The 17096-nt window shown below is 41.3% G+C and overlaps 1 long non-coding RNA gene across 4 annotated transcripts; it reads right to left on the bottom strand.

Moving 5' to 3' along the window:
* Positions 1-914: 914 nt before the first annotated feature.
* Positions 915-12413, bottom strand: LOC115289114. 4 transcript variants are annotated; one of them, XR_003907387.1, is made up of 3 exons: positions 12374-12413; positions 1900-1977; positions 915-1214 (listed from the first exon to the last, which is right to left on the bottom strand). It is a non-coding gene; the product is annotated as an uncharacterized LOC115289114 (long non-coding RNA). The 4 variants fall into 4 exon arrangements; XR_003907388.1 differs by having other exon boundaries at positions 12401-12413; XR_003907386.1 differs by lacking the exon at positions 12374-12413 and adding an exon at positions 9070-9240.
* Between the last annotated feature and the right edge of the window lie 4683 nt (positions 12414-17096).

Here is a 17096-nt window from a genome sequence, read left to right as displayed (position 1 = left end):
TGAAAAATGCAGGTTTTTTTCCTATGAGATCTTAGAAGTATGCGCATATGCGTGCACACACCCCACTTCCCAGTTATGAACTGGGAATTAATCAAGTAGCTATCCTTATGGGAAAGAAATACTGGGAAAGACATTCTAATAGGTGAAACCAACATATAACAGTTCTTTGGATACAAGTAAAAGGAAGTTATGTCTGTTAATAGTAACTTACTGGAAGGACAATGGCTGTGCTCAGCATTAGAGGAAGAGGCAGCCAATTAGGCCTTAAGAAGGACAAAAGTAAGAGTAAGTCTGGGAACTTAGGCAAGGTGATGACCTCCTCATGCCTCCGATTCCTCACTTAGGGGCTTTGGAGACCTAGTGCTGACTTCATGAAATTGCTATTAGGATCAAATGAGTTACTACTCTTGAAGTTCTTAGAACAGTGGCTTACACATAGTAAGCACTCAATAAATGTTCTCTCTTAGCCTGAATGCAGAAAATCTGAGGGGCTGCCAAGGTAAAGATTGGCTCATGGAGAGATGGCACAGGCTAGGGAGGTAGTGGACAAGGTGATAAGAAATCATCAGATACTGTATGTACGTAGAAGGTAGAATGCCAGCTGTATTTGCTAATAGATTTAATATGAAGTACGAGGAAAGAATAAAAAATGTCATAGTTTTAGACCACAGCAAAACGGAAAGTTGGTGATTGCCACCTATTTAAATGTAGACAGTTGAGACGGATAAAGAAGCTGTCTTTAGATATATTAAATTTCAACTCCTACGAGACTTCTTGGAGCAGGTGTCAAGGTCAGTGAGATACAGGAATCTGGGGTTCACTAGAGAGGTCCAGGCTTGAGTGGTAAATATGAGACAGAAGAAGAATACATGTAGAAGCTAAAATAATTCTTTACTAATCACTTGCAAGGGTCTAGCTGTTGTTCATGAATTTCCTCTGATATTACTCATTCTGTGTTCTCCCCACCCCTTGCCAAAGCTTTAACTGGGTTTGTCTAATGAAGTGATCTAAACCTTTATTTCCAGAGGTTTCTGGGCCTTTTATGGAGCTCTCAGTTGTACATTTGCTGGAATCCTCCATTAACATTTCCTGTTGGACATGGTAGGTCAAGGTGGTACCCAGAAGATCCTCCCGGCTGGACTTGGCTTATGCAGTTCTGCAGAGGGCAGCTTGGCAAAATAGGGCCCCAGGAAAGCACCTTGGGGGGAAAAGGACTGGGAGTGGGGAAAGGGTGAAGACAAAGAGAAGGAAATGTTCTAAAGATAGGCTTTGTCTACTAGTCACTGCTCAGTGTCTTCAGGGAACTGAAACAGTCACTGACTATACCCAGTAATTCCCTCTCTCCCCCCACCCCTGGTGCTCAGTGGGAGAGTGGCTGAGGGACTAGCAAGAGGATCTGCCTCAGCCCTGCACTTCAGCATACAAGGTCAAAGCGTGTTGTGCTAGACTCTTCTGCTATTAATCTTCATTACCCAAACAGTCATTAAATGAAACTCAGCCCACGTTTTTTGTTCAATTTTTATTACCACCACCTGACTAATTATTAAAAAGCAAGCAAGCATCAATTAGCTCCAGACACATACATGACAATTACACTGGGGAGACACGACAGGGTTGAACAACACATCCCCCTGCAGCGCATAATAATCTGGCAGAAACCAGAACTCTATGTATAAGCAACAAATGTGTCTAATTGACTTCCTGGGAAGTGAGGTCCTCATGTAAAAACATCTGGGTGCAATTTTCTGGGCATTTAAACAACTCTGGCTCTAGAGAGACATGGAGTAGGCCCTGGGCTGCAGTTAGCCTGGATTTACCCCTCACCCGATGTCTTATCCTTGGTCCTTTCTACTCCTTGCCCCACCTATGTCCTTCCCTTTAGTCCTTGATCCAACTCACCTGTTATGGTTTGAAGGGATAGGCTTTTCTTCCCACATCTCATCAGCCAGTCCCCTGCCGCACTGAATTCTGTCCATTCTGTAGACAGGAAAGGAGGGTCAGTAGGCACTTTGCACATGTTCTTTGCCCCATGTTTTGCTAAAAATGTGCACTTCAATTCCTGGCCTAAATGTCACTGACCTAATGTAGCTTTTACTGACTGCCCCCAAGCAGTTAGCTGACTCTCACTTTCTATTTCTGGAATATTACTTATCAAATTAGTGTATAATTGAACTGTTCTGTCTTTTCAACTAATATGTGACCTACTTGAGTTTAGGGAATATGTGGTTCGGATTTTGGAGGCTAAGATCCCAGTACATGAACCATCCAGTGAATTTTGTAGCATTAATGAATTAGCATTTGCTTGGTTAATTAAAATGGGTTAGAGAATACGGCTGAGAAGGTTTTTTTTGGATCCTCACATTTGCACCTGTGATGCATGACAGGAATGGTTCTCTCTGGTCAGGGGACCATCAGAATCATCTGGAGGGGCATGCAGATTGCTGAACCCTTTTTCAGATTCTTCGAAGTGGGGACTGGGAGTCTGGATGTTCAGAAAATTTCCTCAGTGAGTCTAATGGACACATAAGTTTGAAAGCCACTAAAGTAGAAAGAAGAGAGGGAGATAAGATGTTTCTTCATAAAAGCAGGCAGGATGCACTATGGTATAAGATGAAACCGTCAGAGGCGAGAAATTGAGAGGTGAAACCATATTCCATCCTGTGATAGAAGAGGGATATCCTTTTATTTCTAACTTCTCTTGGGATGCCTGGGTGGCTCACTTGGATTGGCATGCAACTCTTGGCTTCCGCTCTCAGGTCATGATCCCAGGGTTGTAAGGTTGAGCTCCACAGCCAACTCTTCCCTGGGCATGGAGCCTGCTTCAGATATGGTCTCGCTCTCGCTCCCCACCTTCTCTTTCTTGCTCTCCCTCCCTCCTTCCTTCCTCCCCCCTCCCTTTGCCTATTTGTGCACATACCCGTACAGACTCTCTCTCTCTCTCTCTCTGAAAAACAACAACAAAAAAACACCTCCCTTATTGGCATGTTCATTCCCCACCCCTTCAGCCCTGACTCTGTGCATATATCCTCAGGCCTATATGCTTCACAAGATTTTTCATGAATACCCCTAATAAAGTATAAAAAGTATAAATGAAGTTATACTTTTGGGATTCTAGAGGTTGGGGGAGTAACCCAAAGCAGCCTCCCAGGAAAAAACATTTCTTTAAAAGCTTCAGTTTTATCTCAAATATTATGACTCATGTTGCTTGTACATTTTACTCTGTAATACACACATGTTTTAAAATTGGTTTTAAAATACTATTGAATAATATTTAAGCTTGACGAGGTTATGCCTATTTTTTAGCTAAAACTGCAGAGTTACTGTTTTCTCTGAGAAGGCTTCATCTTAACATATCAGTGGATAAGGATTCTGGTAAGAGAAAAATAGCTAAAAAACTAATGTAACTATAGACATTTTAAAAAGTGTATTGAGGACAAGCACATTAAAAAGAGCAATAAAAGAAGTGCTAAGCAGATCATCTTAGAGTTTATTATTAAAACAATAGGGTTTAACTGTTGTCAAAAGTAATATCCTCTAGATGAATACTTTTCATGTGGAAGCAGAATTTCATCTGGGATGCTTTGACATATGACAAGTAAGGAAAGGTAATTTTTGATTCAGTTTTGCATTGTTTCATCCAGCTAACAGAATGGGAAAGGAGATAAGAATTCAGAGACCGAATCTGTTCAGTTCTAAGACCTATGCAAACTAGTTTGGACTTGGTGGAAAAAGAAACCCAAGAGTATCTTAATGAAAATTGGAGATGACCTCCTTAATTCTTTTTTTAAAAATTCTGTTTATTTATTACATTTATTGACATTTATCCTATTGAGAGGCAGAGAGAGACAGAGCACAAGTGGGGGAGGGGCAGAGAGAAGGAGACAGAGATTCCGAAGCAGGCTTCAGGCTCTGAGCTGTGAGCACAGAGCCTGATGCAGGGCTCGAACTCACAAACTGTGAGATCATGACCTGAGCTGAAGTTGGTCGCTCAACCAACTGAGTCACCCAGGCACCCTGACCTTAATTCTTAATCTGCTAATTTAGGTCAGGAGAATCCAACATTGTGATAGAAGACCATGAATGGCTGAGTTCAACTGAACCACTGGATCCTGATGTAATCTTTATGGTTTCAATACTCAGCTAGACAAATGTAGCTCTATACTTTATTTGTGCCACTCAATACATCTTTACCCTGGCCTATTGGCCAAAAATGCATTGTCATGAGGAAAGCAGGTAAGGAACTATAAAATAGAACAACAAAATCCCTAAAATATAAATGACCAGGCATGCTGATTGTTGCTAGAAACAAACAAAAAACCGAAACATCAAAACCCAGAGAGCCAATGTTTCACAGAATAGACTATACTATTAGCACAATTCACAGTAGCCACAGGTGGAAACCACTCAAATGTTCCTCAGCGGATGAAGGGATAACTAAATGTGTGTTAGCCGAGTGTTATTTAACCCTTAAGGAGGAAGAAAATCCAGCCTCATGCCACAACATGGACAATCTTGGGGACATTATGCAATAACGGCAAATGAAGTAAGTCTGTCCCAAAATATTTGGGACCATATGATTCACATATATAAGATAACTAAAGTAGGCAAATGCATAGAAACAAAATAAAATGTTTGCTCCCAGGGGCTGGAGGAGTTGTTTAATGGGTCTGGTTTCAGTTTTGCAAGATCAAGTTCTGGAGATGTTTCACAACGATGTGACTATGCTTAACACTACTGAACTGGGCCCTTAAAAATGGTTAAGATGCTAATTTTTTTCCCCACTAAAGAATGTGTGTATAAAATTCACTTAAAACTTATAGCAGCCCTGTGAGGATAGACCTTGTGAAACCAACTTTAAAGGTGTAGAAATTAGGTTCAGAGAAATAGTGAATTGTGCAGTCACCCAGCTATGATAATAACAGAATAAGGATTTCAACTCTCATCTGACTCCAGAGCCCATGTCCTTCCTAGTCCTCTTGCTTCACATGAGTGGACAAGTTCATTGCTGCAGGCTATTCTGCTGCTCTGAGGTCCCCACAGTTAAAGGAAGTGCTCCTTCTTAGATTTGTGTCTGGTTTTCTGCCTTAAAAAAAAAATTAAACATTTTATTAGAGCAGGTGAGGGAGGGGCAGAGAGAGGGATACAGAGGATCTGAAGCAGGCTCTGATGAAGGGCTCGAACCTGTGAGTGATGAGTCATGACCTGAACCGAAATCAAAACTTGGTTGCTTAACCGAGTCACTCAGGTGCGCCTCTGCTGCTCCTTTGAAGACCTTTATGCCCATCTCACTGAGGAGTGGTTTTGCAGGGTTTTTAAAAAATGTTTATTTTTGAGAGAGACCAAGGGAGAGCATGAGTGGAGGAGGGGCAGAGAGAGAGGGAGACACAGAATCTGAAGCAGACTCCAGAGTCTGAGCTGTCAGCTCAGAGCCTGATGTAGGGCTCAAACTCACAAACTGTGAGATCATGACCTGAGCAAAAGTTGAGCACTTAACTGAGCCACCCAGATGCCCCATGATTTTGCAGGGTTAATGGATGTTTGGACTTGATAACTTCAAAGATGTAGTCCAGAGGCCTCTATCTCTGTTTTGTATGATCTGGGTCATGGTAAGTGGGGACTCCACTTAAGAGGTGCTGCTGCTGCTGAGAAATTAATGTATTCCAACTACCAGAGTGACTCACCAGGGGAAACCATTGATGAATGACATCAGATCGCTTTCATAGTTTCTACTTGAGTTTGCTCCTTTCTGGGATCTGATTTGCTGCACACCTATAAACCTCTGGCCACAGATGAGACACTAGTTCTTTTCCCATTGGTTTTTGTCTGTATGTTTCATTTTTTTAAAGTGTAATCTCTCTGAGGGTGCGTCACTTACCTTGGTCTCTGAGTTAGGACACAGTATTTGCATGTTCATTTGTTTATCTATTCATTCCACATTGTACCAACCAGCTACATGAATGAATGCAGTGATTGATTTCATACCCAGATAGTCCTTAACCTCAGTCTCCCCCTGTTATGCTTGTTAAGGGCAAGAAATACAAGCGCGCCTTGAAGGTCAGAGAATTTTTAGAGAAGTTTCCTCTAAAAAAGTATAATTAATTGGAATACTTTCTCATGGTAGAAATGAAACTTTGCTGCTTGTCTGTATGGCTCTTGGTGACGACAGAGGGAGATAAGTGGAAGATGGGGACTCTGGGGATTCGGTGAGAAGGCTCTGTCTGGAGAGCTACCCTTGGTTATGTTGCACCTGGCAAACACACAGTCAGTCAGGTGTTCTAAGATTCAGTGAATGTATTTTGCTTATTTTCCATTTGCTACTCAACCCCCTATATACTTAAGTGGCAGTTTAATTCATCTGCTTCATACTCATTTACACCTAACTCATAATAAATGTTTGGAGGGAAAGCTGATAACTCTCACCTGGATTTAGTTAATACAGATTGATTTTCAGTTCCAGAAAGGAAAGACATAAATACCAGCATTAGTTAGTCTAATTCATAACATGGGAGCCATCTCTTCAAGCCCTATGCAACATTATGACATAAATGTCTAGCCTATATTATCTCTGGTGTCCTCTCTGGGCCCCTTGTATGTGCTGCTATCTTTACATAGTACTCTGACCTCATGATCCCCTCACACAGTGTCCCATATTTTTGTAACTCACGCTTTACTCATTGGCACACTGTTCATCTGATAAAGGATTTCATGTTATGATGTTCATGGACAATATTGGGATGGAACTGGCAATACTCAAATTTTATTGAAAGTTTGCTACATGTCAGAAACAGGACTAGTTTATTATACACTCATAAGCATTCTGAAAGGAGGTGGTATTGATATCCTCATTCAAAAACTGAAACTCAGGCATGGAAAAGTTGACTTGTTCTTGGTCATACTGTTTGCGTGTTGGAGAATAGAACTATTTGAAATACAGGCCATCTGATTTGCCTTGCATTCTTAATCCCATGTGTACTACCTCTTATTGACTTAGAACTTCCTCAATGTATTTGCATTTAAGTGGTACTTCTCAGGATCTCTAATCTTAATGTCTGATGGGTGGGCAAAGGGGCAGGCACTGGGAGCTACAAAGTAATGCCTCAGGACTCCTGAACCTTAAAAGTTGGGTAGGAGGAGGAGAGGATTAGTCCACGTTCATCTGAGGCCAACTTACGAGATGCTAAGATACAAAAATATTTTTCTTTGTGGGTCTAAATCCACTTATTTGGAGAATTTGCCTCAGTACCTTCTATGTAGACAACAAACATTAGTTAATTTAAGAATCTGCACTGGATTTCTGGGACAGCTTGAGGTTCTGAAATCTGATTTTGCTTGCCTTCCAACCTTGCTAAGACATTGCTACCCAGCCCCACCCCTCACACCAGCCTCAGTATCTCAGTGTTGTGGTCTTCCAACCCAGCAGCACTTGAGAACTTGTTGAAAATGAAGTTACTTAGGCCCTGTCCTAGACCTACTGACTCAGAGACTCTGGAGTTACAGCCTAATTATCTATGTTTTAATTAGTCTTCCAGGTGATTCTGATCAATGCTTGAGCTTGCAAACCAGTGTCTCTGTGGCAGGAGTCAATAAACTGGAAAACTGATCCTAATTAAGTTCACATTGTGCTAAGAATGGTGGATCAGCCAGAATGGGGCTAGGTCTGGCTCTGTTGGCAGCAAGTATACTTGAAATACAAAATATCAGTTCTGAATCCAGGGGGAAACTTTAGAAATCAAAGTGAGGAAGTAGAAAAAGCTTTAGTGACAACAAAGTACAGAAGACTGAAATCTCTGTAGAGTCCTTGTAAACCAGAGCAAGTCTGACATTTGACCCCAGATACCCAAGGTCTGGATAGGGGCTCAAGAGGAGGGAGCATAGGACAGGAAAAGGCACCAGGGTTGGCATATCAGTGTATGGCAGACTGGGTGACATAAACATCAGAACTTGCTTCTCAGAGTTCTGGAGGTCAGATGTCTGAAATCCAGGTGTCATCAGGATCATACCTCCTCTGAGGCACGAGGGAATGAACTGTTCCATGCTTCTCTCCTAGCTTCGAGCATTTCTTGGCTTCTACATGGCATTCACTTTTACATGGCATTCTCCCTATGTGTCTTCACGTCGTCTTCCCTCTGTACGTGTCTGTGTCCAAATTTCCCTTCTTTTATAAGAACACTACATTAGGACCCACTCTCATGACCTCATGTTAAGTTCATTGCCTCTGTAAATACCTTATTTCCAAATGAGGTCACATTCTGAAGGAGTGGGGTTAGGACTTAAATGCATCTTTGTGCAGGAACACAGTTCAACCCATGACAGTTCAAAGTAGGAAAACAAGGAATCAGGACAGGAGAAGGAGCGGGGAGAGTAGAGAGTGGTCTCTTGGTGGTTATAGTTAAGAGAACAAGAGCAAGGAGCTCCCCAAAGAGTGTACCTTTGGAGCTTTAGTTGACCCCTTTTGTGCCTTTTTCCTGCTTCACTTTAGATGCTACAAATTTTGGATCAGCCCCACTCCAGGCTCTGGATTCCCCCTTCCCACAGTTCACAATATAGGGGAGTAGAGAGAATACTGCATTTAGGAGGGAGGGTGTAAAATGAATATTATTACTCTGAGTCTGTTTTCTCATCTGTAGAAAGAGCATAATATCTGCCTTCCCTCTTGAGAAATTATTTGTTGAATTGTGAATTTTGCTTATGGTAAGCCCTACAAACTCTGTAAAGAATTCAGTCACATGAAGGTATCCTGCAAGCTGATGAAAACTTAGTGAGCCCTTTCTCTGTTCCCTTCCCCACTTTATAGGGGATTTTTAAGGGATGCTGTGGTTTTCTGCCAAAACCTACTGTATGGTATGGGTGGATGGGACAGGGCTACTTCTTCAGAGTGCAAATTTCCCCCAAAAGCTTCTAGAACACACTGCACAGATAGGGAAGAGGCTTTGGCAGAAGGATATAGGGCCTTCTCTGTAGACTCCAGTTTTGTGACGGAATTGCTTCCCTCGGGTTATATATTGAGCACTACAGCATCCACCCATTCCAGGAAAGGCTATTAGAAATCATACCCCTGAAGGAACTTACTGGAAGCAGGAGCAAATGCCACATGCCAGATAAATGGGTTACTCTTCTTCCCACAGGGAGATCTTTTATACTGAAGAGTCCTCTTTAGGGAGAATTCCTTCTCAGGTTTCTAAGATTCCCAGGAGTGATGAAGTCCCATAACCTATTTCTGCCTTGACTCAGGAATTGTTCTGTGACTGAATGGAAGAGGAATCAAATTTAGAACTGCCTGAAAGGAAATCCATCCAGATAGAGGCTATTATTAGATGAGAGGCAAGCTGAGGTGGTATCAGCAGGTAAGGAACTATCCATTATACTTGGATTTAGGAGAGGATCTTAAATAAGAGCATGGACCTAAGACCATGAAAGCAGTAGGAATAAAGAGCTTCCACAACTTCTACTCTTCAGAAGCCAAGGTCACAACAATGGCTTATATATAAGAAGGCTCACTTCACATAAGGAGAAAAATAAAAATGTGTTTTTAAGAAATGACAGGACACTAAAGAAGAAAATAAAGTTGTGTTTGGAGGGACTATCTTAAAATTTCCAATGGTGGTGTAAGATGGGGGAAATGAGAAAATACAGAGTAATAGAGTTGGGAAGAGCTCTCTGGTTGCCAAACTTCCGCACCAGGCATTTAAAATAATCTCCCACACTCCGGTCTCAATTTACTTGTGCAGCTTTGCTGGATCTGGGATTACATTCCAAAGTTTTTGCTTGATGGATCCAAAAACTGTGGACCAGAGATTTTCAGAGATAGCTCACTCTGCCACAACTGGTTAACAGTAGAACTGATATTAGAGAAGTTAAATCTTCTGTGAAATATATTAGTAAAACTTGTATTAAACAGTACATCCCCACGTGTAACTGTGTGCTCATTCCTGAGTAATGACTGTGATCGATGTCTAGCTTCTTTCTTGGTTGTAATTTCCTCAATACACTTATGACTGGGAAGTCTACAGGCACTCTTTCAGCAACAGCCCAAACAAGGGGCTCAAAGCAGGGTGCTTTTGCTCATTAGATTTCTTGACACTGCTTCCCCTTGAGTATTGACCTTGTTCCCACCTCCTTTGAGGATGGGCTTCCTCTGTGTGGCTGCAAAACACAGGCAGTGGCAACACCAGTCTATTTTCACTCTGTAACACGAGGAGAAAGAGTCTCCAGAGGATTCTAATTGCTCCTCTTTCAGTCATGTGACCTAGATGGATTTACAACTGTGGGGAGGAGAGGGGGACACTCGCCTGGACCCAACACGTCATGCATCTTTCCTCTCACTGAGGGCACAGTTTTATGGTGGATACCCTCTACAATACTTTATGTATTTTTCAGTACCAAAAAAAACCCACAAAAAGTCTTCTGACTTTTCTGATCTCTTTGCATTATCCTGTAGAACCTCTCAATTTACTGTCCTTACAACTTTCCACTCCCACCGTGCTTGCTCCTGTCCCTGTGATGTGGTTGGGGTTTCCCTTTCTGATGGAAAGCCTGTGGCCTACACAGAGACCAGGATTCTAATCCAACCTCTGCCATTAACTAATCTGAGTCTTGATGGCAACATCATCTCCTTGGGCCTTAGTTCTCTTAAATATGTGAGTACATGAGCTGAGGGAACTCACATGACTACCATACAAGCATAAATGAGAACACTCCAAATAAGGCGTCTCCCATTTTGCCTTTGTATCACTGGCACACAAAATGAGTTTGTTCAATTATAATAAGTATACTTTTAAGGGTGCAAATAAGTATCAAAATATATTTTAATTTAGTGATGCAGGCATATTAAAATAGCATATTTTAGGGGTGCCTGGGTGGCTCAGTTAGTTGAGTGTCCAACTTCAGCTCAGGTCATGATCTCACATTTGTGGATTCGAGCCCCATGTCAGGCTCCATGCTGACAGCTCAGAGCCTGGAGCCTACTTCTGATTCTCTGTCTCTCTCTCTGCCCCTCCCCTTCTCATGCTCTGTCTCTCTCTGTATCAAAAATAAAGCATTAAAATTTTTTTCTAAATAGCATATTTTATAAAAGTTATCAAACAGTATTTTTTCTCATTTTCATAAATTGTTTTTTTTTTTTTTTTCTTTGGGAGACAGAGAAACAGTACGAGCAGGGGAGGGTCAGAGAGGGAGACACAGAATGCGAAACAGGCTCCAGGCTCTGAGCTGTCAGCACAGAGCCCAATGTGGGGCTCAAACCCATGAACCGTGAGATCATGACCCTAGCCAAAGCCGGACGCTCAACCAACTGAGCCACCCAGGCGCCCCACATTTTCATAAATTTTAAACACAAAATATTTAGCATTGGAATCCTCATAAATAAAGCCACTTTGGGACCATCTCACAGCTTTCCAGAGTATGCTGTCTTCACTTCCATCTAAGACATAGTCCCTTTCAAATCTGTATAATGTTTTAATTGGCATTTATTGTCCTCATAAATACTTTCAAAAGACATTAGTACACTTTTTTTTTATTTCTTTTGTGCTTGATAGCTACAACATAACATGTTGGTTTTTCAAATGGTCCTTAAAAGCTTGTTTATAATGGCATCTAGTACTCACAATTGTGAGCTCACCCCCCCCTCCGGAATAATTTCTACACCTTCCTCTTTATCCAAAAGCGAATCTGTCCTGTGACCCCTATAAACATTTAACTGATATTGCTTATGGACATTTCAGGCTAATATATTTAATCCAGAAGGTACTTTATTCTCAGTAAAGTTTTATAGTGTGTGCTCTTTATTTTTTGAGAATTTTTAAGGACATGGATAACATGACTCCCTCTTACAGATGGAAAATTTTGGGGAAAACCCTCACCTTAATATTTGTGATGAAAAGAGAGAGGCAGGAAGGACAGTTGATTACAGCAGACTTTAAAACGTCACATGGTGGAGGAGGGGAAGGTAGGATGCCAGAAAAGGACTCAATCATGCAGAGAATTCATCTAGGGTGACTTGCCTGTGGACTGGTTGGTACAAAGGCAGGTATGGGCTGTGTTGAGCACGCAGAAACCTTAGAGGGACCACGGCCCCTGGAAGCACAGTTGGCATAAGTTAAAGGAAAAGGAAGAGAGGGTAAGTTTTAGAAGGACCTCTCTGAATGGAGAAAGACCAGGAGAAAAACAAGTCACCCGTTGCATCTCAATTCACTTCAGTATTAACAGGTCCTTTCTGTAGGGCACTTGCTATTCATGAAATGTCAAATTTCCAATCTGAAACAGTGTGAAAACTTTTGATGAATATCACCAAGAAACTGAATAGATGAATAGTGAGTACAAGGAATATAATGAGTAATCTATCCTATTTTCTGAGAGGTTATATGAAACTGCTTACTGGATGCGGGGGTGATGGCAGGCTTACCCTCAGATGCTTGCCACGTCTGAAAGTTAGGACTGCTGAAACTCCTGTTTCCCATAGGATGAGCGAACAATGAGCTGGACTTGCCTTGGTTAATTAGCATAAGCATGGGAAGCATTTCTGTGACCTGTCAGATGACCTATTGTACATGAAAGCTAGTGTTTTTTGAAACCTTTTTCAGATACCCAAATGAAAAAAATAAATGCTAACAGGTGACTGAAACATTTTCATGAACACGCTTTCATCAGACAAATCTCTGAAGTAGGCAGCCATTATCATTCCCTGTTTGCAGATGAACACAAAATGGAGATGTGGGGTGGTTAAGTGCTTACATCTACCTCTCAAAGAGTTAAGCCAAAGAATATTGGATTAGTGATGGTCTCTCTTATGTTGAAAGTTCAGAAACCATTATATAGACTGGTATCCAATACCAGGTGACATTTCCCTACCTCCTTTCTTCAGCAAAGTCTAGGCAGTGTAGCTGCTGGGAAGAACGCCTTACTCTGAAGGAAAAATGCCATATAATAAAACTCCTACACATTCAAAGGCAAGAAAGTTACTGTGTTTTGCCAATGTTGGTTTCATAAGACATGGATGTGGCGTATCTCAAATAGTACAAAAGGTTACAGTAAAACATGTTTTTGTTTTGTGTGCTCTCGACCTTTTCCAGTTCCAGTCCCAAGAAGTAACTTTCAAACTACTCTCCTGTGGATGCTTCCAGAGAATTCTCTGTATACCTGAGTGCATGCCTCCTGCCAGTATATATTTTCAAGTACAATTGGCTGCATACTGAAGATCTTATAACTTCTATTATATCTTGGAGTTTATTCCAGATCATTCCACAAAAATTGACCTTATTCTTTATAGGGGCTATTTAGTATTCCATTACATGTCATCTACTGAATAGATACAATATTATTTATGGACATTTCAATTCATAAACAATACTGAACCACATGCTTTATTTGTTCATATGTGGACATGTCCTTACAAAAAAAATCATCTAGGAGTATAAATCCTGTGTCAGAAAGTCTGCTTTTAAAACTGGGAGATGACCAAATTGTTATCCAAAGATGGTAAATTAAGTTGCACTCTTGCCGGTTAGGAATGAGAGTAATTGTTTCTTTCACCAGTGTTTTAGATTACCAAATATTTTATTATGGTCAATTTACTGGGTAAAAATTTAGTTTTAATCTGTATTTCATATATTGAGTTAGCATATCTGAAGATCTGTTTAACAATATGAATACATACACCGACCTGTACAGTTTAATGGTTAAGATGGTAAAAGTTGATGTAAATTTATATCTTTCAATATATTTAAACCCTTTTTGTACAGTTCCTGTCCTTCATCCATTTTTCAATTGGTTTAATGCTATTTTCCTTATTGGCTTGTTGTTGCTATTTTTATTTTAGGAAGAAAGAGAGCATGAGTTGGGAAGAGGGGCAAAGGGAGAGAGAATCTTAAGCAGGCTTACCATTCAGTGCAGAGCCTGAAATGGAGTGTAATACCACAACCCTGGGATCATGACCTGAGCCAAAATCAAGAGTTGGACACTCAACTGACTGAGCCACCTAGGTACTCTCCTTATTAGTTTTTAAGAACTCTTTTTATACTAAGGAAATAGCCCTTTGCTATGTGCCGTGAATATATTTCCCATTTTTCAATTTTATGAGGTTTATGTGGGGAGCGGCAAAGACTCAGCTGCTTGGCCATTTGCTAGCTGGATTTGTCACTCCCTGTCAGAGGAGAAGCCAGAAGATCAAAGATCAACCACCTGCAGCCAGGGTAGTATCAGCCCCTCAGGCGCTGTGCTAAAACACTTTAGTCTGGTTCTTCTTTTACTCCAGCCTTAATCCCTTAACCCTGTTTCCTAGCAACTGACCTAGGTCAGCTGCCTTGTTTCCCCGCCTTGAAACCTTTATAAGAGACAGTTTTCTGAATAAAGCTCTCTCTCTTTTGCCAGATCGGAAATCGTGAGTTGTGTCTTTACTCTCTGCGTCTCCCTTTCCTGCCCCCTTTTTCTCTCCCTCCCTCAGGAGGACCCTTGACGGAGGCACACTCAAAGCCGGGGACGAGCCCGCCTAGACCTGGCGAGCTAGCGCGCACCGCAGCACCCGCAAGTGCTGTCCCAGCTTGGGATGGAAGCGGACGGGGCGGACCCAGCCTCCGGGTTAGGACAGGTTTAGAGCATTTTTTCCACTAAGATTCAAAAAATGTGCATGTATGGTTCAAAACCAGTTTAGACATTTGATCTTTTAGAAATATTTTTGTGATTGTAGTTTTTTGTCTTCTAATTTTACTTTCATTTAAATCCGTAATCCATCTAAAATATTTTTGTTGTAGAAAGTGAGGCAAGGATATAACATATATGTAAGATGAAGACGCAGTTCTTCCCATGTGTTCTATTAATTCAGTTTTTCCTCTGCTGAGTTAGAATGCTACCAAATTTCCACATATAATTGACTATATTTCTGGACTCTTATGTTCAATTTATTCTAATTACATGTTCTAAATTTATTACTATGATTTTATAATGCATCTTAGAAATTTAACATTTTTATGTTTTACCACTGAGTTGTTCTTACTACTGATAAAGAAAAGCCAAAATGGAGGCTACAATTTGAGTCTACCTGTAGGCCAACCCCCCCTAGCCATGTAACTAAAGCTTAAACTGTCCTGATTTCCCTGAAATGCTCTCACCTTAAGTAATGATGCTTCTTCATGTCAGCATAGCCTGGTAGTTCCCTAGGCAATTAGCTACAACCAAGTAAACTTAGTGGTATTAATAAGAAAAAGAATGTAAGTTTCAGGAAACTTTCTGGGAAAGATGGTGGAGTAGAAGGGTCCTAAGCTCACCTAATGTCAAGGATAGTGTAAATAAGCCAGAAAATGATGTGAAGCCTGGCAGAATAGACTCTTCATAGCCAATTGTAGAGAAGAGGCCACAGAAGAGGGTAGGAAGAGTAAAGATGTGTTGGGAGCCAGTCTGGCCCGGGGGACTGTCCCTGGAAGGAAGGGATGCTGCATGGAGAAGGAAAAGGAGCAGACTCCACCCCAGGCACAGGGGATCCACACTGGGAAGATGACATTTGTCTTAGAAAACCACAGTGTAGTGGGGGGGGGGGGTGTCTAACTTTGTGAGTTATTAAAAATGTGGAGCTTAGAAACTTGGAACTTTAGAAATCAGCAGGCTAGGCTTTGGAATAGCTGGATGGAGATAAGAAACCGAGTTCTTGGTTTTAAAGAAACAGCACAACAGCCCCACTGAGATATAGCGTAGAAGCAGCAGTTGAAGTGGTACCACAAGCCAGGCAGTGTCTAAGTAGCCCAACAAGGGCTGGCACCGCTCCGTTGTGACTCCTGCCCCAGGGAGAGGGGAAGTTAATCACACCAGCCTAACTGCGTCCCCACAGATGGGATGGGAGCAGACATATGGTCTGAATGCAGGTCCCACCCACCAGTGAAAGCTCAGGGGATAGGAAAAGTGCCCTGCAATTTGGTGCTACTGCATTTCTGGCAAATGACTGGTCTGGCTTGACTCAGGCCCAAGGCAGCCCCATACTGGCCTATTAACAACACAGGAACCAAATCCTGCTGACAGTAGGCAATGAGAGCCATTGCAGATGACTGTCTGAAGGCAAACACAGCTAAGTGACAACAGTAGGTGCATACAACACACATAGACACCCCAAAAGTGCCAGGTTCTGGTGAACAGGAGATGTTGTATTGCAAGGCACTACAGGACTTCCTCATAAGGCCACTACTTTCAACATCAGGAGATGTAGCTGATTGTCTTAATGCATAGATAGAAAGAGCTAGACAAAATGAAACAGGAATATATCCCAAATGAAAGAATAGGACAAAACTACAGCAAGAAAGCTAAATGAGATGGAGATAATATGCTTGATAGAGATTTGGAAGTAATAGTCATAAGAATACTCACTGGACTTGAGTAAAGGATCTTAGTGAGACACTCAACAACAAAGAGAAAACATTAAGAAGAACCAATCAGATGAACTCAACAACTGACATTAAAAATATGCTAGATGGAATAAATAGACTGGAGGAAGCAGAAGAATGGATCAGAAACCTGGAGGATGGAGAATGGAAAACAAGCTATAGAGAAGAGAAAAAAAGAAAATAGACTTAAAGGAACTCAGTGACACCATCAAGCATAATAACGTTCACATTATAGGGATCCCAGAAGGAGAAGAGAGAAGAGCAGGCAGAAAATTTGAGCAAATAATAGCTGAGAACTTCTGGAGTTGGGAAAGGAAACAGAAATCCAGATTCAGAAGGCACAACCCCCCCAAACCCCCAAGGATGGCCACACCAAGACACACAGTAATTAAAATAATAAAAGTGTGATAGAGAATTTTTAAAGCAACAAGAGAAAACAGTAACAACAAGTGAACCCCCAAGTTCACTTAGGCTATCAGCTTATTTTTCAGAAATTTTGTAGACCAGAAGAGTGGCATGATATATTCAAAGTGCTGAAAGAAGAAAACCTGCAACCAAGAATACTCTATCAGCAAAGCTATCATTCAGAATAGGGGAGAGTTTTCTAAACAGACCAGACTTAAAGGAATTCATCATGACTTAAACCAGCCATATAAGAAATGTTAAATGGGACCTACTGAGTAGAAAGGGAAGACCATAGGCAAGAGTAAAAATATAGGAAGCAGAAAAGCAGTA

This window comes from Suricata suricatta, chromosome 4, assembly GCF_006229205.1.
Source record: "Suricata suricatta isolate VVHF042 chromosome 4, meerkat_22Aug2017_6uvM2_HiC, whole genome shotgun sequence".
Classification (NCBI taxonomy): domain Eukaryota; kingdom Metazoa; phylum Chordata; class Mammalia; order Carnivora; family Herpestidae; genus Suricata; species Suricata suricatta.
This window is presented reverse-complemented; position numbering and strand designations above follow the sequence as displayed.